The 26,542-nt window shown below is 42.1% G+C and overlaps 2 long non-coding RNA genes across 2 annotated transcripts; one reads left to right on the top strand and one right to left on the bottom strand.

Annotated features, from left to right (window-relative positions):
• Positions 1–397: 397 nt before the first annotated feature.
• Positions 398–12,410, top strand: LOC113008014 (uncharacterized). The gene is made up of 7 exons (XR_003269978.2): positions 398–5,156; positions 7,310–7,342; positions 8,905–8,955; positions 9,531–9,624; positions 9,706–9,777; positions 9,900–9,965; positions 12,116–12,410. It is a non-coding gene; the product is annotated as an uncharacterized LOC113008014 (long non-coding RNA).
• Positions 12,411–17,819: 5,409 nt separating this feature from the next.
• On the bottom strand, positions 17,820–18,562 carry LOC145426117 (uncharacterized). Its single transcript, XR_013906876.1, has 3 exons — positions 18,349–18,562; positions 18,145–18,262; positions 17,820–18,015 (listed from the first exon to the last, which is right to left on the bottom strand). It is a non-coding gene; the product is annotated as an uncharacterized LOC145426117 (long non-coding RNA).
• Between the last annotated feature and the right edge of the window lie 7,980 nt (positions 18,563–26,542).

Here is a 26,542-nt window from a genome sequence, read left to right as displayed (position 1 = left end):
CTCAAATGATGTCAAATTGCACTCTTAAACATAACAGTTCAGTTCACTGTACTCAAATGGCCTCTACAGTCACCAGATCTCAATCCAAAAGAGGACCTCTATGATCTCTATGGTGGATCAGGTGATCACATTACATGTTATGTGATCACCTGATCCATCATTCATTTACACACACACACACACACATATATATATATACACATATACATATATATATATATATATATACATATATATATATATATATATATATATATATACACATATATATATACATACATATACACATATATACATATACACATATATATATATATATATATATATATATATATATATATATATATATATATATATATATATATATATATATGAGAGAGAAATGCTCTCTTTAGGGGTCACAACACCAGAGGCTCTGGTGTTGACCTCTGAGGTCATCTCTGAGGTCATGCTGTTTTCTCCCTCCTTTGTCCAGTATTTCCTCTATCCCTCTTCTGCATATGTCTGAATCATCTCAGCCTTGTCTCTAACTTTCTCTCCATACCATTCAGCATGAGCTGTCCTTCTTGTATACTCATTTCTGTTTCCTGTCCCTCCTCCTGACTCCAGATCCCTGATGTAATCCCACCCTCACCTTGAACACATCCTGCACCACCCTCACATCCAGACTTACCTCATGCAGTACCACAGTTCCTCTCTTAGCATCCCATCATATTCTTTTGCCAGATCCACAAAGACACAGTGCAACTCTTTCTGACCTTCACTATACTTCTGCATCAACACACTCAAAGCAAACATCACATCTGCACTGCTCTTTTTCAGTGAGAAGCCATGCTGCTGCTCATGGATCATCACCTCTCTTCTTAACCTAGCTTCAACAACTCTTTCTTGGTGTGTCTCAGCTTTATCGCTCTGTAGTTACTACAGCTCTGCATATCACCCTTGGTCTTGAAAACTGGTATCAGTACACTTATTCATTCCTCACTCTCCAAACTTGTGTTAAACAATCTGGTTAAAAAGTCCTCTCTGGGAGTGGGCACGATACACGGAATCCAAATTACCATCAGGGTGTACACCTCACCCCTCGCGTGGTTGCCCACCTCTCAATTTTAAATACACGTAGACATTGAGGGCTAGCAGGAGGGACTATGCGCTTACCTGCTGCTCTCTGGCAGGTAGCTCCATGCCCTCCTGGGTTTTAAATGCACCTTAGAACACACATGCATCAACACTACAATAAGCGGGTGGAAGGAGGTTTGGAGTCTTCTCTCACCCCCGTTATCTGCGGCCTGCTGGAGCGGGGGGGCTAGGAGGAGGAGTTGGCCATCTGGAGTGTGGGGCCTCCCTGCTGCTGCGGAGTCGGGGCGGTCTGCCTCTCCCCACCGCAGGGAAAAGGGTAACACCACCTGGGTCTGGGTGCAGTTCCCCCCTCCAGGGGCAAGGGTACCTAGACCCGGTTCGTTGAGTACGCTTGGGGAGTGTGATCGTGTGTACAGCGTCTCTTTATGTCTGTCTCCACGTTGGTTGAGTGTGAAGTGCATATGAGAGGATGAGGGGATGGGCGTCCAGGTACACACCGGCTCACTCCTTGGCGGCCGCTTATCGGGGCCTGGATCCTGGGGCTCGCTCGGGCCACTTCGGAGGTGGGGTGCCCCCGGCCTCTCAGCCTGGGGCTCGGTCACTCAGGCACAGCTGGCTGCCAGCGGAGCTCACGGGCGCGTCACTGCAACTCCCCCTGGCTTCTGCTCCGCGGCTGCTGAGTGAGCCCTCATCTGGGACTCTCCTCAGCTCTTACTGGGACAGTGGCGCGGCTGCCCCTCTGTTGGTCTTCCTTGGTCTCTTGTGTTCTGGGGGCCTCTGGATGTCTGGAGTTTTGATCTCCTCCATACCTGCTTCATGCCCTGGAGGACGGGGCTGTGGCCCCCCCACACCCTCTAGCAGATCATTACATGAAGGAACCTTTTAAAAAAACAAGCGCGTCCATTTACCGGTCGATCTACGTCCCTACCCTCACCTATGGCCACGAGCTGTGGGTAGTGACCGAAAGAACGAGATCGCGGATACAAGCGGCAGAAATGAGCTTCCTCCGAAGGGTGGCTGGCCTCTCCCTTAGAGATAGGGTGAGAAGTTCGGCCATCCGGGAGGGGCTCAGAGTAGAGCAGCTGCTGCTCCACATCGAAAGGAGCCAGCTGAGGTGGTTCGGGCATCTGACAAGGATGCCCCCTGGGCGCCTCCTGGGTGAGGTGTTCCAGGCATGTCCCACCGGGAGGAGGCCCCGGGGCAGACCCAGGACACGCTGGAGAGATTATATCTCTCGGCTGGCCTGGGAACGCCTTGGTGTTCCCCCGGATAAGCTGGAGGAGGTGGCTGGGGAGAGGGAGGTCTGGGCCTCTTTGCTTAGGCTGCTGCCCCCGCGACCCGGCTCCGGATAAAGCGGATGAAGATGGATGGATGGAAGCGCGTCCATGCTCACAGGTGTACACACGGGTGATCACACCCACAAACTACACCCTTTTTGGCTCCTACCTCAAAGCACACTGTGTTCTGTTGATCCTATGTGCTGCACAATAATGTTTAATATTTAGTATTTACTGTCATATTCCCATATTTCATTGTGATGTTGTTTATTCTATTACTCTTGTTCTCTTCTGCTTGTTTTCTTTTTTCTTTCTCAACAGGTGATCCAGGTGATCGATAGATGCATTTTTTTTCTTTTTCTGCCCATTCTGTTGGTTTTTGTTTTTTTTGCCCTTCTCCCCTATCCCTCTTCTCAGCTCTTTCTCTTTCTTTCTCCCCTTCTTTCCCCCAGTCAAGTCTGTCCCGTATTCAACAAGTGAAAATAAAATAAACAATAAAAGGTGAATCAAATGGACCATTACGGCAAGGCTGGGATGGTCAATTTGGTAAAGTAAATCCGTTGGGCATCTTTCTTTGCCTTTAGACAATAATTCTGATGGCAAAAGAGCCAAACGGGACAGGCAAAAAAAAAAAGTCCTCTCTCCTCAACATCTCTATACCACCACAGATATGTCATGTGGACCAACTGCCTTTCCTCTCTTCATAGCTGCCTTCACTTCCTCCTTACTTATCCCCTGCGCTTCCTGATTCACTAACTTTCCTCCATCTGTCCTCAGTTTCTGTCTTTATTAATGTCTTCATTAATGAAGACAGTGAGAGAATACTTCTATCTTCCATCTTCTCAACACACTCTCTTCACCATCTTTATCCTTAATCACTCTAACCTGCTGCACATCCTTTTCAGCTCAATCTCTGTATAGCTAATTCATGCAAGTACTGTTCTCCTTCCTTAGTACCCAGCCTCACGTACAACTCAGTATAAGCTTTTTCCTTTGCCACCTCTATCTTTGCAGTTGGCCTGGCCTCCCAGTATTCCTGTCTACTTTTATCCATCTCCCCTGACTATCGCACTTTCTCTTAGCTATTCCTTTGAGGAACTACAGGAAAGTGTCCAATCCACCACCAAGTCTCCTTGTCCTCTTTTCTCTCTCCAAAAGATACACCAAACACCTTCTTTGCCTTTCTCTCACCATTTCAGTTGTATTTTTCCAGTCATCTGGTAACACTTCCCTTCCACCCAGAGAATGTCTACTCCTCCCTGAACTAACAACTGCACAACATTCTTCCTTCTTCAGCTTCCACCATTTAGTTCTTGTCTCTGCCTTCATTCTCTTCCTCTTCTTGACGTCCAAAGTCATCCTATAGACTAGTGTCCAATGCTGCATGGCTACATTCTCTCCTGACACCACCTTGCAGTCTCCTATCTCTTTCAGACTGACCCTTCTGTTTAGGATGTAAGCCACCTGTGTACACTTTCTTCCACTCTTCTACGTCACCTTCTGTTCCTCCTTCTTCTTGAAGTATGAGTTCACCCCAGCCATTTCCATCTTCCTAATTTTGACCTTGTGCATTTCTCTGCTTAACACTATACCTATCTAACACCTCATTATCTCTCTTTCCTTCACCTACATGGCTACTGAAGTCTGCTCCAATCAACACTCTCTACCACTTTATCAAACTAACTGCAGAATTCCTCTTTCTCTTCTAACTGACATCCAACCTTCAACCTGGTCTCCTGCACACACAGTAAATCTACCTTCCTTCTCTCCAGTCATATCAGCCAGCTCTCTCCCTTTGCCAGTCATAGTACCTCCACGCTCCTGCCTGTCCTTCTCTTCGACTCCTAACATGCTTCTCCCCTATATGCAGAAAAAATAATGTTTGATCATCATCAAAAGCCAGATATTTCAAAGTTTCATCTATGAAATATCTGGCTTTCCCATCATAGCAGATGAAATACGTATTTTGCATTAAATTGCATCATTTCGCCTCCTGAAGGGCTCGCAATGAGTCCACTGTGTGTATATATATGTATTTCTTTTCCCTATGGTAATAATACTTTTAGATAAATACTAAGTACTTTTCCACTACTGATGTATATAAAGTAAAATTAGGCTGTAAAGTTAAATCTTACTTTAGATAAATCTTGGTATGTGCTTTTATAATGTGTACTAAATTGTAGTAAAACATGTCAGGGTTCCTTTGTTTCATGTGTTCTGGCCAGTACACTAAGCCTGAGCCTGAGTGAGAGCTGAGCAGAGAATTGTAGCTCACTCTGCTCCCAACTTAACTGATGCCCTGCACCTCCCCCATAGCTGCTGCAGTGGGGGAGGGGCAGGTAAATGTTTCCAGCACTTTGGCAGGTCTGAAGGCAAAAGAGAGTCCAAACCAGGACTAGCAAAGTGTACCTAATATAGCTGTTTAGTGTGTGTGTAAAATAAATAAATAATATGGTAATGGCTCTTTCCACTACTGATATATATAAAGTTTAATTAGACTGTAAAACTAAATCTTACTTTAGATAAATTTTATTTTGTGATTTCATAATGTGTACTAAACTGTAGTTAAAATAAATGTCAGGATTCCTTTATTTCACATATTGTAGCCTGTAAATCAGGTTTGAGAGTCAGAGCTGAGGAGAAAACTTTGGCTCTCTCTGCTCCTCCATCAGTGACCCTCCCCCCGCGCACCTGCACTGCAGCTCTCAAACTTTTGCAGGGCATGTGACGTCATTCAGTCCACAGTCGGAGTAGCCGTTTAAGTGGAGCTCTGAAGACTGCAAAGCACGCTTTCTGCAGGTAAGATTTCACATTTTTGCTATATGAAAACTGTGCAAATGTTGTCTTTCTAAGAAACGAAAGAAAAAGGTATCTTACATTAAGTTTAATTTTTTTTTAACTTAATGACACGGCAGTAAATATACTTTTTTTTAATTGAACAATGCATAAAGTTCGTCTCAATCTATATTTTATTACAATTAACTATGCATAATTTTTCTTATAATTGAACATAGGAACAAAAACCGATTCCTTCGTGATATATTTAACACTAAATTTTATGCCAAACCTACCGTCCCCTCCCCCTCAATTTCTGGCAATTTCTATCTGTATTTCTCTTCAGTCTCGCTCTTAGAAATATAAAATTAACGTAAGAAATAATTATCGGATCTGGTTTTCAGTTTAAAGGGGAAAAATGTACGCTTAATTACAGTAAAAACATGATTTTTGCAAGAAAACATGAAGTTAGAGATTTTTCACGGTTTCAGTGAGTAAAAGTCTAAAATGAAAAATCCTATGCAGTGTTTTGGTTGCAGACCTGTGTGAGTTCCAGCCTTTTAACAAGACAGCTTGTTGTAACTTTAGTGCAGTTTGTTTGATAACAGCATTTGGATTCTTTTGTAAGTGATTTAAGTGTTAGTCACATGTTTAGTGAGAGCTGTTAATTATAGATTTAATTTATTTAACAGGTATTTTCATTAGAAAACTGCGTTTCCCAGAATCCTTTGTGGTAGACAAAAGTTACTCTGGGTTTTTAGCTAGCAAAGAAAGTTTTGGGAAGCCATTATATGTTGCTCTGATGTCGAGCAGTTTATTTGTTGTACATTCCCCCTTTTGAAGCCTTATATAAAGACTATCGTTTCTCCAATTGATGTCCGATCCATTTTTTTGGCTAAGTGGATTCGCCACAACACAGCTTAGTGGAATGCTTTTTAATTCTTCACAAACTTTATTAAAGATAACAAGCGGCCAAACTGTGGTTTGTACCGTTTTATTTAGGGTATCTCTTTAAGGCATTTTATAGCTTGACTGGGTTTTGTCCCCTTCTTTTTAAGTCACAATTTTAGCCTAGATTTAGTCGAAAGGCACTTTTATTCCGAGCGCTTTAATCTTTTGTTAAAACCCAACCTCAGTTGCCCAGCTATAACATCTATCAAGTTAGCATTTCAAAATATGTAAAGGAAACGACTGAAGTGTGACGCATGCGCGTAGCAATGCTTTAACTTTTGTTGTCTTAAAGTGTTTACAATCCAAAATGCTTGAAATCATTGTCCTCCTTTATCCATCAAATATAAACGTTCCCACGTGTTTACGCCAACATGGAGTTTTATGTTGGTGTCGATGTTTCAGTGACTGAGCAGCGTCTGTCCGTCCAGTATATTTACTGACGTAGCCGCACATCAGCATGACCCAGCTGAGCAGCGTGCTCCGTTTAGCCTCGTTTGTCTTATTCCTCTCATTTGTTTTTCACCGTCAAACATAACTGGACAGAAGGCCTGGTGTTCTGTTGCTGAAGTGGGCTTCAGATAGTGTTTTTCTGTGGAACATCAAGGCTGTCATGTAGTATTAATTTGGCTATTCAAAGCAAATAATGTACATGCTTATACAAAATATAAGCCTTTTGTATAGTGTGTTATAATTGTGCCTTCCAACAATTGAAAGTGTGTTTATGTGTTGTCTCTTTGGCTGCTATGTTTTAGTGTTATAATAAGACTCACCTTGGAGGAAACAATAACATGCTGTCCTAATATTGCTTTATGTACAGAGAGTAATTAATAAAAGTATGTTAAAAAAGGAAATGATGTCACTCTAACAGTGTAGCCATCAGAAGGCATATAAGCTTTCCTATATGACACTCTGTTTTTTAAATGCCTAATACTACTATATCTAAAACGGGTGAAACGTTGTGATGCTCCATGTTTTTTTTTTTTTGTTTTACTTTAAATTTGATAGAGTTGTAGGTCACAATTTTTACAGCAGGTTCACCTGCATGAGCGCTCACTGCTAAGACACCTGTATATTTATTGAGGTGAGCTACTGTAAATGAATGGGTAATGGGCTGCATCAAAACTGTTGGTGCACTTTTACTGTATCACCTCCAAGTCATTATTGACTGTAACTGGATTATTTAACTGTAACTGAGAAGTAACTTTGACTTTTGTCTTTGGTATTAGGTGAAGGAAGCCACGGCAGGAAGCCAAATACAGGTATGTGCCTTCTTATCGAATATTTGAACATGTAGTCTTTAATCGTTACTGAATCGTACGTAGGAGTGTCAAACAACAGACCAAACAACAGATACTACAAACTATAATATGCATTAAGAATCATTATCAGTTAAGGTGGGAATAGGTGATTCTTAGATCAGACGTGATTGTTTTCTAAATGTGATTCTTTGTTGCTTATAATATGAACAACTGCTGCTAGAACAATACTCATGTGCATCACATCGGCCCCACGTTCTGCATAAAATGTAAATAAAATAGGCATTGATCAGAAAATCATTTGAAGCCTCTTTACCTGAAAATGGCACAAGGACAACACATGGTTGAAACTCAGCATTTTATAATATAAATGATGTAAGCCAGATATGAGAAACAGTCCCAAACAGACAACAGAAACAGGAGACAAAGACAAAAAGTTGTTGAACGTAACTTTTGTTTGCAGCCTGTGTCCTCATTGCAGACCTGTGCAGTCCTCTGCAGTCTGATACCACGGTCATACCACAACATCTTATTTTACTTACAGCCAGGAATACACGAGCTCAGTGAAGTCTTATAACTTTAAAAACATATCTTTTCACATGTGAAAATTTTTGTTATTAAGCAGGTTGAAATGATGAGCAGATTTTCAAATGACAAATTTATTTGGATATATTCAATTTATTTATGCAACAGATAGTTTGATCCACTGAGAATTTATTTTACATTTAATTTCATGTATAACGTGTTTACAAACACCGTCTCATGGTATATAATCAAGCAATAGGACAAAGTCAGCATCACACCAGTGGTATGTTTTAAAGAAATTTTTGGTTGATGATTTTAATAAATGTATTTTTCTGAAACAAATTAAAAAAAATGCTTATTAACCAGGTTTCCCACATGCTCAGTGATCTTATGGTCGTATTTAGTTTTTGGCTTTGTTAGCTTCCAGCTGGAAGCTGATGTCACTTAAATCCCTGTTTGGAGAAACAGCTTTTCCTGTTCAGGAGAGAACATGTAGAATTCCTTGCTAGAGGACCTCAAACTGAATCCTGACTGGCATAATCTTAAATTTAAATGGGCACTGGTTTTAAAATAAGATTAGTCTTCTATTCATGATCTCCTGCTTGTTGTTTTATGGTGCATTGTTAGTGTTGTGTACTTTAACCTCCTTGGACCTGGTGTCCACATATGTGGACATCACATTTTGGGTTGTCTCGACCAAAATACTAAATTTTGCTCTACAAGGACATTATACTGCCACTGTTCTATCGAAATTTAAAACAAATGCCCTCGTATGTGGATCTCACTCCTCTCAGAAACAAGAGAGGTAAAAAAAATTCAGATAATTCTTTGTTTTTACATCAGGTCCCAATCAGCCCAAATAGCAAAGAGAAATTAAAAATGGCATGAAAGAGTTCAGGTCATAGGAGGTTAAAGCTCATGACAATAGAAATTAGCTTAGGTTATACATTTTACAGTAATGTCATGTTATAGACTTCTCTCTTCATAAAAAATGTCCAAATATAATTGTATCCTTTCAATATTTATTTCTTACATTGCAGACGATAACGTGGCGCTCGCATGCAGTGATAATGGCTGTTCTGATAGTGGTGGTAAGTGTTACCTGCTCACTAGTACAGCTGTTGGTATACTGCCTCATGAATAAGCTGCATTTTTGATAAACTGCTATGCAACTGCAAGTTATGTATGTGACATTGACTAATATTAGAGAGTGACGTTAACCTGTTAGCTTGGGTTCCTAATGGTAAAATGAACTGGGTGGCATGTTACAGCCAAAGAAACACACTGTTGGCCTAGTTCAGTGCTCAGTAGTCTATACAACAGATAACACTTGATCATGTACACTCACTCTATAGTGAGCTTTTTTATTACAGCAAGAACTAGACTCACAACACATGAAAAAAGGACATCTCAGAGATTTGTGGTTTTATCACCACGACCCAGATTCTAAATTAAAAACTGTTACATTTGTCCAGTGCATGTTTACACAAATGGCACCTTTGAATGGTTGTGCTGCATTGTTTTAATTATCTTAACTAAAAGAAGAGTAATTTCATTTCTAGGATGACATAGTGACACTTGGAGAAGTTAAGATTGCTCCTTTGCACGTTGTTGTTGCATCTTTGTTTTTTGTCATATTTGTCAACAATACTGTTTGTGTTTGAAGTTTTTTGTGACTCCAGATGGCTAATATTTGACATAGCAGCTACTCCGTGTCCCCCAGAGAAATGAAAAAGGAGGAGGCAGTGAGATGGATGAAGGTCAGGTTTTTTACAGAGTCATTCAGTACAAAAACACAGTGAATTAGGAAGATGTGGCACATGAATGTTTCTGTTTTTCAGGTGGAAGTTCTGAGCATTTCTCCTCTCAAAAGAGACCGGAGCCCACCAGTGAAGAGAGTTCAGATGTAGATGGTGAGTTTAAGCTTTTGTCTGAAATGTAGTGACACTGTTGTATGTATTCTACTCAAATTCTATTCCAGTACAATCTGCTTTGTACAATAACAGCTACCATTGTTTGTGTGTTTCTGTTTTAGAAGAGAGCAAGGAAGCAAGACTGGCTTTGAGGAAAAGGGGAAAAACCAAAGTGGCCAAAGCAAAGGGTGAGATGTTTTAAGCTTTAAATGTATTTAAAATTTTCTGTTTGCAGTATATGAATCAGGTTGTAGACATGACTTTATTTCCTTATAGTTTTGTCCTCTGTGGCAGAATATATGCCTACACAAACACAAAACTCTTGATAATATTGATCCAGAATTATTTTGTTGGTAATTAGAAAAATTATTGAAAATGTTTAAGTATTGCTTTACAGTAAGTTGAAGAGGAGAATTCAGAGGGGGTGGAGATGGGTGTCAGGGGTGATGTGTTATAAAAGGAAAGCAGCAAGAGGGAAAAGAAAGGTTTACAAAATGGTAGTGAGGAAAGCTATGACGATTTTCATTGGGAATGACCAGGATGGACAGGATTAGAAATGACTACATCATAGGGACAGCTCAGGTCAGAGGTTTGGAGACAAAGAGAGACAAGGCTGAGATGGTTTGGACATGTGCAGAGGAGGCTGCCAAGGGATGTTGATGATGGAGCTGCCAGGCAGGACGAGAAGAGGAAGACCTCAGAGGAGGTTCATGGATGTGAAGGAGGACAGGCAGAAGGTTGGTGTGACAGAGGAGGATGCTGGTATAGGAGGAGGTTGAGGAGATGATCCGCTGTGATGACCCCTAAAGAGTTCAGCTGAAAGAATGATTGCTTCACTTTTATTGTTACATTTATGATTTGTTAGGCTACCTATTCTGGTGAGTGACTAGTTTAACCTGCTGTGTTGCGTGAGTTCACACTTTGCAAGAACAGCACTACAAAACACATGGCAGGGTTCTGCAGGTCATTTCACAAGTCTGGAATTAAAAAAAAAAATGCAGGCTGAAAATGTCTTGTTATATTATCATAGAAAATACCTGTTTAAGGTCCTATGATTTACCAATTAAAGACAACTACTTTATCTCAATGTTATTTTTTTTTTACAATGCGTATTTTAGTTTCCACCAATTACACACACAGATGTTGTGTTTTAAAATCAAAATTTGTAAAGTGAACTAGATTGACAGTATGGACCATTTTCAGTGAGAGGTTTGTGAAAAGACAGCAAGAAACGGCAAGTACAAGCAACAAAGCTCATCGAGTAGACTACATTAGGCTTCAAACTTTCCTTTTTGCTAAAGCATATATTTCAGGCTGGACCAGGTGACCCTGAATCCTCCCTTAGTTATGCTGCAGTCTGTTTTAATATCTTCATATTTGCCTAATACTATACTTTTATCTTTTGAAAAATCAGCTTCTGTTTCCAGTACGCTTTTCAATAATCATTAGTGAACAGATGCTCACAATGCCACCCCTTTCATGCGACCATGCAGGTTAAGCTTTTTGTGACCACTTATCCAGATCGCCACTTTCAGGTTAAGTGAATCCAGATTATGGAAAGATAGCCTTGATGTGTTGAATGTGCTTTTTAGTACAGGCCTTATGACTAATGATAGACAAAACTTAATTCTGCTCTTTGGTATTGTATCTGTGCGCCAGTCGCAAAACTGTGACAGTTTGTCAAATAAAACGCATAAATTCAGATAAAATGAAAAGATCATGTCAATCAGTTATGTTTGGTTCTGAATCATGATCTAGGTAATTTGTTACATTGTCAAGGATATTAGCAATTGTATTTCATAATAAAAAAAAAATTGACTTAAAATATGTGATGTCAGTTAACTAGATTAGAACTACTACCAACAGCACAGGTTTTTTTTATTACTAGTACATCAGAAATATTTGCCTTATTTAAAACAATAGCAAATTATTAAAGTCTGACAGTTTTTTTGTTTTTTTACAAGAATATTGTTATGATGAATGATTTTAACAGGACTAATAACTAGTTAGCATCTTATTTTAAAAGGCTAGATGCAACATGTACCTTTGAAAACAAAATGTATAAAAGTAAATTGGCTGCTGTTTCACTCTGTAGGTATATTACTCAATAACTGATCTCATGTTTCTGTGAACTCAAAATACTTAATTTAAAAGTGCTTACTACATATCTTGGGTACAAAATGTTGAGTAAATTGTTGAACCTACAGTTTGGTTTGGCATTTTCTGTAAATATACACAAGCAGAACCCCATTTCAAAATCAAAACAAAAACAAAAAAACTACGGTTACATACATGTTGTAAAGTTAACAGTCCATGTTGTCTTTTGTGTTATTTGTAGAGATCCCCCGTGCGAAGGTCAAGAGGCCATGGAGTGAAGCAGAGAAGACGGCAGTGCAAAGACGGCTGGGAATTATGTAGGAAGCAGGAAGGTCATACTGGTACAGTTGTAGCCATCCTAAGCTTTACTGATTTTTCTTTTTGGCAGAAGTCAAAACAAACTGATCAAAGTTATTGATCACTATTTTAGTTGTAAGTCATTAGACTTAATAGTTGTCTTCATTGTTATAATAGCAATTATTATTCCTCTGGAAGGATGTTACATTGTGAAATAAACTGAATTTGCTCTTGTTGCAGCATTGTGGGAATTTCCTTGGTAATTATTAATAAAATCTACAGCGGTATTTGAAATGTAATACTACCTTTTGTTATGTAGGGTTGTCTTGATAGATTATCAGAACTTTTTAGTTATTCTATTTATGTATAAAGTTGAGACTGTTTAACTTTAACATTATTTGGTTGCACTAAAATAGAAAATGTCAAGGAGTAAATGCAAACAGAAAAAAACATATAGACAGAAACGAACACAAAAGCACCCCCTGGTGGAAAATCACCTGAATAGCACTCAATGACAAGGTCCTCATTCTGATAGTAGAATGAGATTTTTTTTTTACTTGAGTGTTTTAAGATTTTGAGGTGATTTTTGGTGTTAGAGAGCCACCCAGTGTTCAAAAATGGCAAAGGTTTGTCTGCAAGTGTAGCAGAAATGGTGGTCCTCACTTTGATAGTACACTTACCCGGTCCTCAGTCGTTATGCAAGACAGGAATGTGTGTGTGTGTCTGTGTGTGTAGGTGTGTGTGTGTGCGTGTGTGTCTGTGTGTGTGTGTGTGTGTGTGTGTGCGTGTGTGTGTGTGTGTGTGTGCGCGTGTGTGTGCGTGTGTGTGTCTGTGTGTGTAGGTGTGTGTGTGTGCGTGTGTGTGTGTCTGTGTGTGTGTGTGTGTGTGTGTGTGCGTGCGTGTGTGTGTGTGTGTGTGTGTCTCTGACTGTCTTGTGTCTCCTCTGCAGGGAGAGTTCAGGTCCAGGATCAAACAGGGGACATCAGGAACAGAAGCAGCTCCATTGATCCGACTCCTCTGATGGCTGATTAATCAGTTTGATCTGTGTGTTCTTTGATTATTGATCAGTGATGTCAGAGTGGAGTCAGTGTGATGTTGTTGTTGTGTGTTTGAGACTTTTAGTGTCCATGAAGGTCTCTGCTGCCGTAGATCCTCTGAACTGTGACAGAGGTCTCACTCTGGAGGAAACTCTCAGCACTTTCCAGCAGCTCCTCCATCATGGAGGACGTTCCCTCACTGTAACAGGTGGAGGAGAGAGGAGAGGAAGCACAGGTGGATCCTCTGAGGAAGAGGAGCGTCCTACAAACCACATGATCACATGACCAGAGGACAAGCATGTGCAGAAACACATTAAAGTCAGCCTGTAAACACGTTTGTGTAAATTCTAGTCGTGTTTTTCTGTCACATTCAAATAAAAGCAGAGAAAGCAGAACAAATGCTGAAGCTGTCTGTGTGGAATAAAGGAGTTACAGTACACACACACACACACACACACACACACACACACACACACACACACACACACACACACCTGTCTCCAGCAGCTGTCTGAGCTGCAGTCTGTATTGTGTGTGTAATATCTTCATGTTTCTAACATTACAGTTGTATCTTCAGGTGTAAAATCAGCTGCTCTGCTGTCTTCTCTCCTGATCCTGTGTGATTGATTCGATCCTGCAAACGCCACAAATTTCATTCCAGCTTTGATTTGAAAGCCAGCGAGTAAAAGGATCAGCGATAGTTTTCAGAGCGATGCCAAAGCTTGGGTTCCTCTCCTACAGCAGCTTTTCTTTTCTTTCTTTCTCTCCCTGTGAAATACAGCAGCTGGACCTTTGGCTGCAACACACTGTGAGACAAACTGCACACAAACAGTTTGTGTGTTTGCTGATGTTTGTTGAGCTGATAGAAACGCTGCATTTGAAATTAGCTGACACTTCAAAAACGTTCCTCCCTTTATGCTCGCTGCTCTTCAGCAGGGCTAGCTAGATGCTAAAGTAGCGCTAACACAACTTACCTGCAGTCGTTCAGCTGTCGTCCCAAAAACATCTCAAATAAAAAGAAGAAACAAAAGAAGCTTTTCTGTCAGGGAGGCGGTGTCCTTCTCACCTTCAGACATGAGATTAGAAAGAGAGAGAGTTCAGATCACAGTGCAGATATGAATGAATGAATCGTGCTCGTCCTCACGGCTCCTGCATGCTTTTAAAAAAGTGTGTGTTCAGCTCTGATCTCCAATCTGTTCTTTTCTCTCTTTGTTTCCTGGGTTCATGATCATCATCACACCGTCTGAGGCTCCTAAATATCCACGTTTGCTTGTTTCACTTTCACACTCTGGGAGTCAAAGATGTTTCAGCTCCAAACTCACTGAGAGCTCCTCGTGCCCACCACGTGACCACAAACATCTTTGTGCTCACGTGCTGCTCGTGTCTGAGACGCTTTAGTTTGAAGGAGACAAACTGCAGACGCAGCATTTCCTGTTCCTGAGTGTAAACCTGAGCATTTGAAATGAGCTCCACAGGGAAGCTGTAGGTGACAGAGATGCTCACAGACTCACTGACGTTACAGTCTGTCAGCATCACGCAGTATCACAGACACACGGGAAGATTTAGTGCAAGTGCTGAGAGACACACAGCAGACATGTTGACTGGAAACATGTCAGACTGAAATAAAGCAGAAGCACATGTTAGCACATGCTAATATGATGTGGATGTGTTTAGTGTGGGAGCAGGACTCACCTGAGACACACCTGTGTGGATGCTGCTGCTTCCTGCTCTGCTCTTTCTGCTGATTCAGCGTCTTCATCACGTCTGAGGCTCTGTCACAGTTTGTTTGTTAACATCATCATGGACACAACACAAGCACATCTATGTGACATTTCCTATGGTTGTGATTGATGTGGATGTAGAACATGTCACTATCTCATTGTTTAATAAAGTAAATGTTCCATTAGAAACACAGACAGTAGAATTATAAACAGAGTTTGAAACACGAGACATTTGATGGAAGTTTGACCTCATTTGACCTTGAAAAAGAGCTCAGAGCTCCAAAATGGCTCTAAAGAGCATTATTATCACTTTGACCTTCAGATCCATCTGTTGACCTTGAAGTGAGGTCAGAGGTCAGATGTGAGCTGATATCTTCATGTGCTCCTTTCTACATGTTGATGATCCACAGCACACTTGTTCCAATCCTGCTTTCTAAGTTTGAGGCTTTTCTCAGTTTCCATCAATAAATCATGAAGTCGACCTTGAAGACTTGGGTGGATGTGAGCCAGATGTGAACAGATGTTTAACATGAGCCCGCTCTACACCCCTACAAAGTTTGATCAGAGTTCATTCACAACTATTCGAGCTGTCGTGTTCACACACAGAACGACACGCACACACACGCTACCACAAACATAACCTGTGTTTTCAAGGTGAGCTAAAGCTACAGGTGTCACATCAAACACTCACAGGGAAAACACCAATCACAGCACGCACACATATACTGAACATGACAGAGAGAGTTATTAGAGACCAGCTTTTATCACATTTATTCTTCCTCAAAGTTCCAACAGAGCCGAACAACCCAGAGGGAAATGTTCGGGTCCTCCCAGCAGCCAGTGAGCTTCTGTAGAGAGGACACGTGAATAAAGCCGCAGTGATCCACAAACACAAACAGCTCTTTGCTGCCTTTGACTCCTTACTTGATGCAACAGCTGATGCTGTCAAACAAAAACAAACTTCATGTTGACCATCAAACTGATCTTTATTGTCTTTCTTGCAGAAAGTTTCATTATTTCATGGGCAGCTGAAAGAAGTAAGAAGTGCAGAATATGACAGGAAATAAGTGGAAGAACAAAATCTTCATTTCCTCCAAGTCTTCTGGGCCTGGATGTGATGGAAACACTCACTGAGTCCACTGCTGTGCTCATCACTGAAGCTCATAATGCAGCAGGTAGTATTGCACATTTGCAGGACTGAAACATGTTGGAAACCTTGGAGGATTTCCTGCTTCTTCTCCAGGTCATTGAAGCAAACTGCTGGGCCTGAGCGGGCAGTTTCCCATCGAGTGTCCAAAAACTCTTTAACATGGTGGAGATTTCATAGCCACGCTGTAACCACGCTGTAAGAACACGAGGATGATCCACCGTCACCGTTCTCATAGGGGGGTGGTCTGATTGGTGGAGTTTCTCTGTTGTTGTCGAGTCTTTACTTTACAGTAGAAACTCCTGCAGGTGACTGTTGTTGTCATTTGCTGCTGTAGAAATAAAACTGAAGGAGTTTTGCAGGTAGAAGATATTTGATTTACAGCTTCTCACACACGAGACCAGGCCTGCAGCTATCCATTATTTTAGTGTGTAAACAGGCTCCGCCTCCACGTTAAACTGTGACATCATCATCACTGCTGCTGTTATCAGTGTTTGTGTTTAACACTGGAGGCTGTGTGGGCTTAATGTGCTCAGACTTTTATTCACACGCTGCTCATGAACACGTTTCTATTGGAGGTCTGTGAAACATGGAAGCAAAGAATTTTATAATCGAATTATTGGAATCACTCGATGAATCGTTGCAGCTCTACACGAGACACTTTCTTTAAAAACCATCAGACTGCTTTCATACATGTTAACGCTTAAATACAGAAAACTTCAGCCTGATATTCCCGACGTATGAAACTCTGTTCAAATCCAGATGAACTTTTTTACAAAGAGCCTGTTTCTGTTAGTATCATATCAAAAGTCTGTGATGGTGTTCGGTCTCGTGTTCCCAACATTAACCTGTGAAATGTTCATATTTATGTACCAGTTAAAGGTAAAACATGTTTTCTAATAAACTGTGTTTGTAAAATCTGCTGGTTGTAAGAAGAAGTGTGTAAATGTCCCCAGTGGCTGCTGTGGTTTACATGGTGAGATAACATGTGAGAAATAATTCAGATACTGAGGCTACAAACTGTTAGTTAGTGCTGCTGTGGAGACGGATAAAGAACATGTGATGATGATAAAACTAAGAGCTGAACTCCCCCAGCTAACATTATCTGGGCTGAACCATTAAAATAGGTGGGGCACTTCCTGTAGGGAGTATAATAGACATTACAAACCTCCATGTGTCCACACATCAACTGTCACTGCAGCCTCAGAGTCTGCAGAGTTATTTGTCTGCACTGAAAAATGAAACTCCTGGGTGAACAAAGGCCAAAATAACAAACAAAACAAGCTAAGTCAGGAGAGGAGGTGTTGTCTAAAACCCTATGTGAAACAAAAACCAAAGACAAACGCTACACTCCCTCACTGAAATAAACAGGAGAAAACAGTACAAGGAAAAAATAATAAGGCAGCTCACTAGTGATGGGCAGATGAAGCTTCATGTAGCTTCATTTGCTCTAGCAGGACACCTACTGGACGTAAAAATAGTAGTTGGCATGAATTTGAAGAGTGTGGCCTTTTGCACACAGCCTGTAAATGTCAACAACAAAAGGAGTGTGTAAAACATGTATATTGTAGTGATGGCAGTATACTGTGTATATTTATACTGGCAGTATGGAAAATGATCATTTGGAAATGCTTAAAATGGAAATGATCATTTACTGTGAGGTGAGGTGTGGTTGGGGTGTGGACAGTAGTTGTGCTTTTGTAACGTTGAGGTATGGACAGCTACACACTGAGGCTTTGAGCATCAGTCCTGCCTGTTCACATTTTATTCTGTAAAAACTAAATTTTCACTGCTTTTATGGCCTTTTTAGTGGGGAGAACATAGCTGGGATTTAATGATTTAACAAATCTTTTGAATCCTTTGTCCTCCACAATGCTAAATGGCTGGGAGTCCTCAATCACCATGCTAACCAGGTCTTCATCTATTTGAGATTGTTCTCCTGAGGAAAGACAATAAAGACAAAGCACAAGTATAAATATCACGCGTAACTTATTACAGCTGTATAATATTGTTATATCATTTAGTAACATTACTGCATCCTATATTATCATTGCATTTGATGGCTCACCTGGTCTTGCTCCACAATCGGTGTTCCCCTTATTCTCATGCAAAGCTCTGTAGTGCCTAAGCATGGATGAGGTGTTGTTGTTATATCCCAGCTCCCTGGCACAGAGCAAACACTTCACCTTGTACAAAAGTACAGACAGCTTAACATAGGTTTTATTGCACCATCAGTATCATGAAAATACATCTTCTGTAGAAATTTACATACCTTGTTGGGAGGAATAAGATCAAAATGTTCCCACACAGGGGAGGACATCCTCCTCTTCTTAGCTGGCTCCATTCTCTCCTGACTTTCTCTCCTCACTCTCATAAACCTCCAAACTGTCTCCAAACTCTCACTAACCGCAACTCTCCATCAAACACCCACATTTTGAATGAAGTCTGAGGGGTTTATATCGCTGTCATAGCTCGCGGCAAAGTTCGAACCACTTCACGAACCAGTCACGTGGTACAGCCGGGCAGCGAGGCTTCGGACGTCATCATTTTCAGCTCCTCCCATAAATGAAGCAAGCCTCGATACGCGCATCGTGGAAACGCCCCCTCCATTACTCGACACAAGCTTCGAAGCCTCGATACAGAACATCACATCACTACAGCTCACCCCTTCTGTTCCAGTGCTATTTACAATGAAAACTAATGTACACACTATATACAAAGCTCGGTGAGTCACGAGAATCTCAAACACGAAGGTTACAGGTTTTGAAAGCCAGGGTCAGGTCTACTGCTGCTGTCAGTGGCTGCCCCGGCACAACTGCTGGTGAGGGATTTTGAAAAGAGCCACATGATCAGGAACCAATGAGCCGCCGCCAGCTCTCCAATCGGGAAGGACCTGTGGAGTCTTAAAGACAGCTTCCTGACAGCTTCATCCATCAGGCTGTCAGGAAGCTTAACTCCCTCCCGATTCTGCCCCCCTCTCCCCTCTTCTCCACCACGGTCTCACTGAACTCTGTCACACACACACACACACTCACTCTCTGACGCACTCACTGGCCTGCTCCAGTCACTTTGTGGAGCATTGGACTGCCATTACCTCATAAGACTCTGTTGTTACACTATCTCTTACCGTATACTACTTAATCTCCATTTGCACTATTTGCCTATTTTGCACCACTATGCCTCCTTACTTGAATATTGTATATTGTATATTGTATATTGCATAGCTTTTTTTGTTATACGTAAAATTGTATTGTATTTATTTAAATTTTTACTTTTTAATTATTTTATTTGCATTTTTCTAATCACTAGGGTTTGAGAGTAACGCAATTTCTATTCTCTGTATGTCCTGTACATGTGGCAGAATTGACAAATAAAGTTGACTTGACTTGACTTGACACAGCACAACAAAAGTACACAGCTGGCCCAGGGCCATAACAACAGTTCAGTATATAGAGACACGAGACGATGAGGCTCCAGTTCCATTCAGTGCAAAAGAACAACAATAAAAATGGGAAGAATAAGAATAATAAGAATAAATATACACTTGAGACTGAGGTGAGGAGACTCTGGAACAATGATGGCTTGTAGATGTTTTGCTGATGTGAGTGAAGTTGCCCCCCCACCTTCTTCAAATCCAACAAAAGTGGTATCAAACGTTTGTGCTACGTTTGTGCTACGTTTGTGCTGCAAAAATTTTCGTTTGTGCTACTATCATTTTAAAGATATTAATAAAAATTTCTAGAGGTCATCAGAGGTCAACCAGCCCCCCCACATTAATTAAATCAAACTAAATTGGTGTCAATCAACTGTGCTACGTTTGTGCTGGTTTGTGCTGCTAAAACTGTCGTTTGTGCTGCTTCTGTTTTAAAGATATTAATGAAAATGTAAAGGTCAAAAGGTCAATCAGCCCCCCCACATTACCCAAATCCAACAAAATTGATGTCAAACGTTTGTGCTACGTTTGTGCTGCAAAAATTTTCATTTGTGCTGCTATCATTTTAAAGATATTAATAGAAATTTCTAGAGGTCATCAAAGGTCAACCAGCCCCCCCATATTAATGGAAATGTTTGTTTGTGCTGCTAACATTTTAAAATGTTTAATAAAATAACGTCTTGATGCGTGCTTAATCATCCAGGTAAGTAAACCCCAAAAGGTTGATTCTGTTCATCTGGACATTTTCAGTTGGAGAAACGTTTCGTCACTCATCCAAGTGACTTCTTCAGTCTCAGCTGACTGCAGGTTTCCCCAACCTTATAAACACATGTGAGTGAAGTTGGCCCCCCTACCTTCTTCAAATCGAACAAAATTGATGTCAAACATTTGTCCTGCAAATTATTTTGTTTTTGCAGGTTATGTTTCCCTAATTTTATAAACAGTACATGTACAGTGAGAGAGAGATGTTACATCTGTCTTCACTTGCATCCCAGTCATAGAAGCGTTGGAGGTCGTTCATAAGAGATTACAGGATCATCCCAACCTCAGCAACAGGACCACTCTCAGCACTGATCAGTTGTGTTTGCTTTTGGAACTGTGTCTTAATTCCACCTATTTTGCATAAGGGTCAGTACAGGCAGAAATCTAGGTGTGCCATGGGTTCCCACAGGCCCCTGCTCAAAGTCACCAAACCAGTTCGTAAGCAGGTACAGGTGTGGCCAGAAGGGTCCTCAGAGGCACTGCTTTTCCACCACAGGCCGCCACACACGACAACACCACAGACTTTCAGGAATATACAGAAACTGTCACTGCCTACATCCCAAAATGCATCGATGATGTCACAGAGACCAGGACTATCACTGTCCGGGCCAATCAGAAACCATGGCTCACAGGTCAGGTTTAAATGCTCCTAAGGTTGAAAAATGCAGCCTTCAGAGCCGGGAATTAGGTGAGTCTAAGAACAGCAAGGGCAAACCTGTCACGTGACATCAGCTACAGCAAAGCTTCAGCGACAGCAGAGATACTTGGAGGCAGTGGCAAGGAATACAAACCATTACAGACTACAAGCCCACTCTACAGACCGTGGTGACAAAATCCCCAGACAGTGTGTGGAGATCCCTTGCCAAAATCAGTACACGCAAAGTTCCAGGTCCTGATAACATCCTTGGACAAGCACTGACGGACTATGCTGTGGAACTCACAAATGTCTTCACAGACATCTTTAACACATCACTAGGGTCAGGCCGTCGTTCCCACATGCCTCAAAGCCTCCACCATCATTACTGTACCCAAGAAGTCATCTATCTCCTGCTTTAAGGACTACCGTCCTGTCAAACTCACCTCCATCATTATTAAGTTAAGTGCTTTGAACGGTTAGTCATGCATCAAATCAAATTATCGCTTTCCCCCAACCTGGATCCATTTCAGTTCGCATATCGGTCAAAACGCTCAACTGATGATGGAATTTCAACTGCCCCTCACTCAGCCCTCACACATCTGAACACCAGAGACTCATATGTCAGAATGCTGTTCATAGACTTCAGTTCAGCATTCAACACCATCATTCCCCAGCAACTCATTCACAAACTGGATCTGCTGGGGATCAGCACCTTGCTGTATAACGGGCTGCTAGATTTCTTGACAGGAAGACAGCAGACAGTACGGGTCGACAGCAACACCTCCAGCCCAAGAACACGGAATACGGGGGCTCCCCAAGGATGTCTGTTGAGCTCCCTTCTCTTCACTCTGCTGACCCACGACGAGATCTACTACAGGGGTGAAGTTAACCATCTGCCAGAGTGGTACAGCAGCAACAACCTGTCCCTGAATGTGGAGAAGACCAACAGCGACTCTACTTCCTCTGCAAACTGAGAAGCACAAGAGATTCAACCCCCATTATGAGCACCTTTTACAGAGGCACAGTTGAGAGTATCCTCACCAGCTGCATCACTGTGTGGTATGACTCCTGCATTGGGTTCTGCAGGAAAAAATGACAACGGGTAGTGAGAACAGCCGAGAGCATTGTGGGGACCTCTCTTGCCTCCCTCCCCAGGAGATCTACTGCACCTGCCTCATCTGGAAGGTCCTCTCCATTACAGGTGACTCCACTGGGGCTGGTTGACCTCTAGAAACTTTTGTTAATATCTTTAAAATGATAGCAGCACAAACGAAAATTTTTGCAGCACAAACCAGCACAAACGTAGCACAAACGTTTGATACCACTTTTGTTTGATTTGGGTAATGTGGGGGGGCTGGTTGACCTTTGATGACCTCTAGAAATTTCTATTAATATCTTTAAAATGATAGCAGCACAAATGAAAATTTTTGCAGCACAAACGTAGCACAAACGTTTGACATCAATTTTGTTTGATTTGGGTAATGTGGGGGGGCTGGTTGACCTTTTGACCTTTACATTTTCATTAATATCTTTAAAACAGAAGCAGCACAAACGAAAATTTTTGCAGCACAAACCAGCACAAACGTAGCACAAACGTTTGATACCACTTTTGTTGGATTTGAAGAAGGTGGGGGGCCAACTTCACTCACATGTTTTGCTGCTGTGGCTCAGGGACTTGGGAAGTTCACACTCTCCAGCTTCATCTGACCCACTATCTCCTGATTGCCACCACACCTCCCCAGGTTCTTCCTCACTGCATCCAACCAGCCTTCTAGCCTTTTTGCTCTTATCATGTGTGATGGAGATGATGCTGCCCAGCCTGATGGAGGCACCACTTTACAGTTCAGCAGAGTCCAGTGGATGGTGCTGCCTCCACCGACTCAACCTCCAGCTCAGCCGCCCTCTGCTGGTCCCTTATACTGCAGTGTTCCTGGAATACTGTTTTGCTCTCACTGACCTCCTCCTGAGCCTCCTAAGGGTCTCCACCTCCACTGCTGACGGTGTGCTACACCTCTGGAGAGGCCTCACCTCCACTGCTGAGACTGAACTCAGCTTTCTAAAAAATGTGTTTAATTACAGTTAATTCATGAGTTAATAAAGAGGAGCAGTTACAGAATGATCACAGCATCTCCCGTGTTTCCTACCTCGCTGCACAGCTCACATCTTTGTGTCTTCTTTGTTTCCATCAACACAGACATTAACCCACAAAGTCTGACACTGTAGCTTCATGACCAGCAGGAAGATGATGACCATGCTGTGTTGTCTGTTTGTTGTACTGGAGGTTAGAGATGCAGAAGATAAAGAAGGTGCTGAGTTTGTCAATGGATGATACAGTGGTGGCAAAGTCTTTGCCTGATTTCCTGAGTTTTGCACATTTGCCACTCTTACATGTTTCACATCACAAAACAAATTTTTATAAAAGATGATTTCATTGATTAAGAGAGAAAAGTCATCCAAGCCTGGTGCTGTGTAAAAAAGTAACTGTCCATCTTGTTAAATCATGAATTAACTGTGATTAACACATTCTTTAGAAAGCTGAGTTGACCTGCTGAATCAATTCACTTCAATAGAAGCCGACTGACAAACTGAAGCAGACTAACAGATCTCAGAAAGCAACACATCATGCTGCTGTCACAGTCCTGGGTCTGTGGGCCAGTCTGTGTAATTCTGGTTTAACTTATATTCTTTGATTTGTTGTTTTTCATGGTTTTGGTTCCCTTTGTTTTCTGCTTGTGTTATATTTATATTTCCTAGTCTGTAGGTTTCTGTCTCTGTGCCCTTCCTGTGCTCATGTTTCTCGTTTTAGTTACTCTTGTCTCTGTGCTCCATGTTCCCTCTCTGTCTCCCCTCAGTCTGTCATGTCTCCATGTCACAGTGTCAAATCCGCACCCTTGTGAATGTCTCGTATTTCCTGTTTTATTTTGACAGTTCCTAGTCCTGTGTTCAGTGTTTTCAGTTTTGCTTTACATGACAGCCATGATCTAAAGAAACTTGAGAAACAAAGTCACTGACATCTGTCAGTTTGGAAAGGGTTACAAAGTCATATCTAAGGCTTTGGCACCAGTAAACCACAGTGGGAACCATTATACATAAATGGAGAAAACTTGGAACAGTGGTGAAGCTTCCAAGGACTGACCAGCTGACCAAAATTATTCCACAAGTGCAGCGATGACTCATCCAGGAGGTCACAAAAGAACCAGGAACAACATTAAAGAACAGCAGGTTTCACATGTTTCAGTTAAGGTCAGAGTTCATGATTCAACATTAAGAAAGAGACTGGGCAATCATGGAAGAGTTCAAGGGGAAAACCACTGCTGATCAAAAAGAACAAAAAGGCTCGTCTCACATTTGCCAAAATATCTTGACTGACGAGACTAAAGCTGAACTTTGTGGAAGGTGTGTGTCCCATTACATCTGGTGTAAAAGTAACAGCATCTCAGAAAATGAACAGTAAAACTTGGTGGTGGCAGAGTGATGGTCTGGGGCTGTTTTGGTGCCTCAGGACCTGAAAGACTTGCTGTGGTAAACAGAGCCATGAATTCTGCCGTCTACCAAAACATCCTGAAGGAGAACGTCCGGCCATCAGTTCATGACATCAAGCTGAAGACCACTTGGGCTCTGCAGTAGGACAATGATCCAAAACACAGTAGCAAGTCCACCTTAACAAAAACAAAAAGAAGACTTTGGAGTGGCCGAGTCAAAGTCCTGACCTGAATACAACTGAAATGGTGTGGGGTGACCTTAAAAAGGTGGTTTATCCCTGAAAAGCCTCCAATTCTATAATCATGAGTGGGCCAAAAGAAAAAAAACAAAAACAAAATTTAATTTTAAATTTGTTCGTCTGTTTCTCTGTTTAGAAGTCACACTAGCACAGTCACAGGTGGGATGACATCAGAGGCTAGTGCGTCGTAACTGCTCACTTTTTTAGTTAGTTCCTCAAAGGGGGCGAGGATGGCAACAGTCGTCTCCATAAGAGCCCATTGGTGAGCGGTGAGATAGTCAGGGAGTTCGTGCTCGGACACCCCAGCACTCGCTTTTTCTCAATGAGGGACTGGAGCATGTAATACGTACTGTTCCAGCGCGTCTGTACGTCCTGCTGCAGTCTCTTTATTGGCTGGTTGAGCTGTCCCTGAATGTCCTCGAGGCGGGAGTAGGCTAAGGCGGAATGTTTAAAATACCCAACTATTTTCCGCCCCCCTGCTATAGCATCAGCTATGCTCCTCTGTGCTAATAAGCCCTTGTGAACAGCCAGTTGGAGCGTGTGCGCGACATATGGGAGCCCTGCGTCATTCATGGCTTTAATCATGTTTTTGGCATTGTCACAAAGCACAACATGCACTGATGTTTTAGGTATACCCCATGTCTGGAGCATTTCCTCAAACACATGCGCTATAGCCTGGCTGGTGTGCGAACCGCGGAATTGTTTGGCATGTAATGGCTCGTTGCGGCGTGAAACTCGTCTATCCACTGGGAGGTTAGGCTAATCAGCGACACGGGGCTAACACTGCTTGTCCAAATATCCGTGGTGAAACTAAACGCAGAGGAGGCTTGCAGTAGGCTGTGGATATGTTTTTTCACGGACTCGTGTAGTTTAGGCAGCTCCGTGTCAGTCATGTAGTCGCAGCTTGGGACATCATATCTGGGCTCCAGAACATGGAGGAGACGCAGGAATCCAACATTTTCTACCTCCGAGAGTGGCTGGTCACTCAATGCAATCTCCCCCGCTCTGAGCTGCAGCCGGGGCCTGGGGGCGGGCACTCGGCGCCTGTGATTAACCCCTTACACGCCACTCAAACAAAAACATTTCTCAGACCGTGGTATCGGTCCCCGGTATCGGGGGACTCTTAACGAGTACGAGTACTTTAGAAAATGTGGTATCGGTGCATCCCTAGCCACGGTTCTGGGTTCTTTTGTGACCTCCTGGATGAGTCGTTGCTGCACTCTTGGAGTAATTTTGGTAGGCTGGTCACTCCTGGGAACTTCACCACCGTTCCAAGTTTTCTTCATTTGTGTTTAATGGCTCTCACTGTGATTCTCTGGAATCCCAAAACCTTGGATATGGTTTTTGTGTGATTAACAATTCATGTACAGGTTTTAGAACTCTACAGGTGGTACATCCATGCTCAGGTAAGGCTTTTGAGAACCTATAAGTAAAGTTCACTGAACTGGAAGTAAAATGTGGTTTGATAATGGTTGATGTGCTTTCCAAATGGTTAGAAGTTTTTCCTTCTATTAAAGGAGGTCTCCCAGGGGCAGAACTCCAGACTGAGACTGGATGAGAAGTTTTTTTCAGAGAACTAGCGGGAAGCGGGAACCATTCCAGGCACGGCTGACAACCCAGACAGGGGTTAAGGTCAAGGTTGATGCCGTTTGTGGTCCTGCTAGTCATCACAAGAAGATTTCAGAACCACAGCAATAACTCAGAGGGTTAGAAAGATTGCTGCGTTTGACACTGAGGAAGTCAACCAGGGTGTACGACGTGCTCTGCCCTTTCATCATACAGCTGCGTTGGAACGACAGAGTCAGGGGTGGAAGAGCGGCCTCCTCCAACAAGAGCGTGCCAAACTCCAACTCAGTGACCGCAGAGCAGACTCTGTGCCACCTACAAGGGATCAGCGATGGACCACAGACAAC

This window comes from Astatotilapia calliptera, chromosome 3 (genome assembly GCF_964374335.1).
Source record: "Astatotilapia calliptera chromosome 3, fAstCal68.1, whole genome shotgun sequence".
Classification (NCBI taxonomy): domain Eukaryota; kingdom Metazoa; phylum Chordata; class Actinopteri; order Cichliformes; family Cichlidae; genus Astatotilapia; species Astatotilapia calliptera.
The sequence above is the reverse complement of the archived record's forward strand: the minus strand, read 5'-3'. Positions and strand labels throughout refer to the sequence as shown.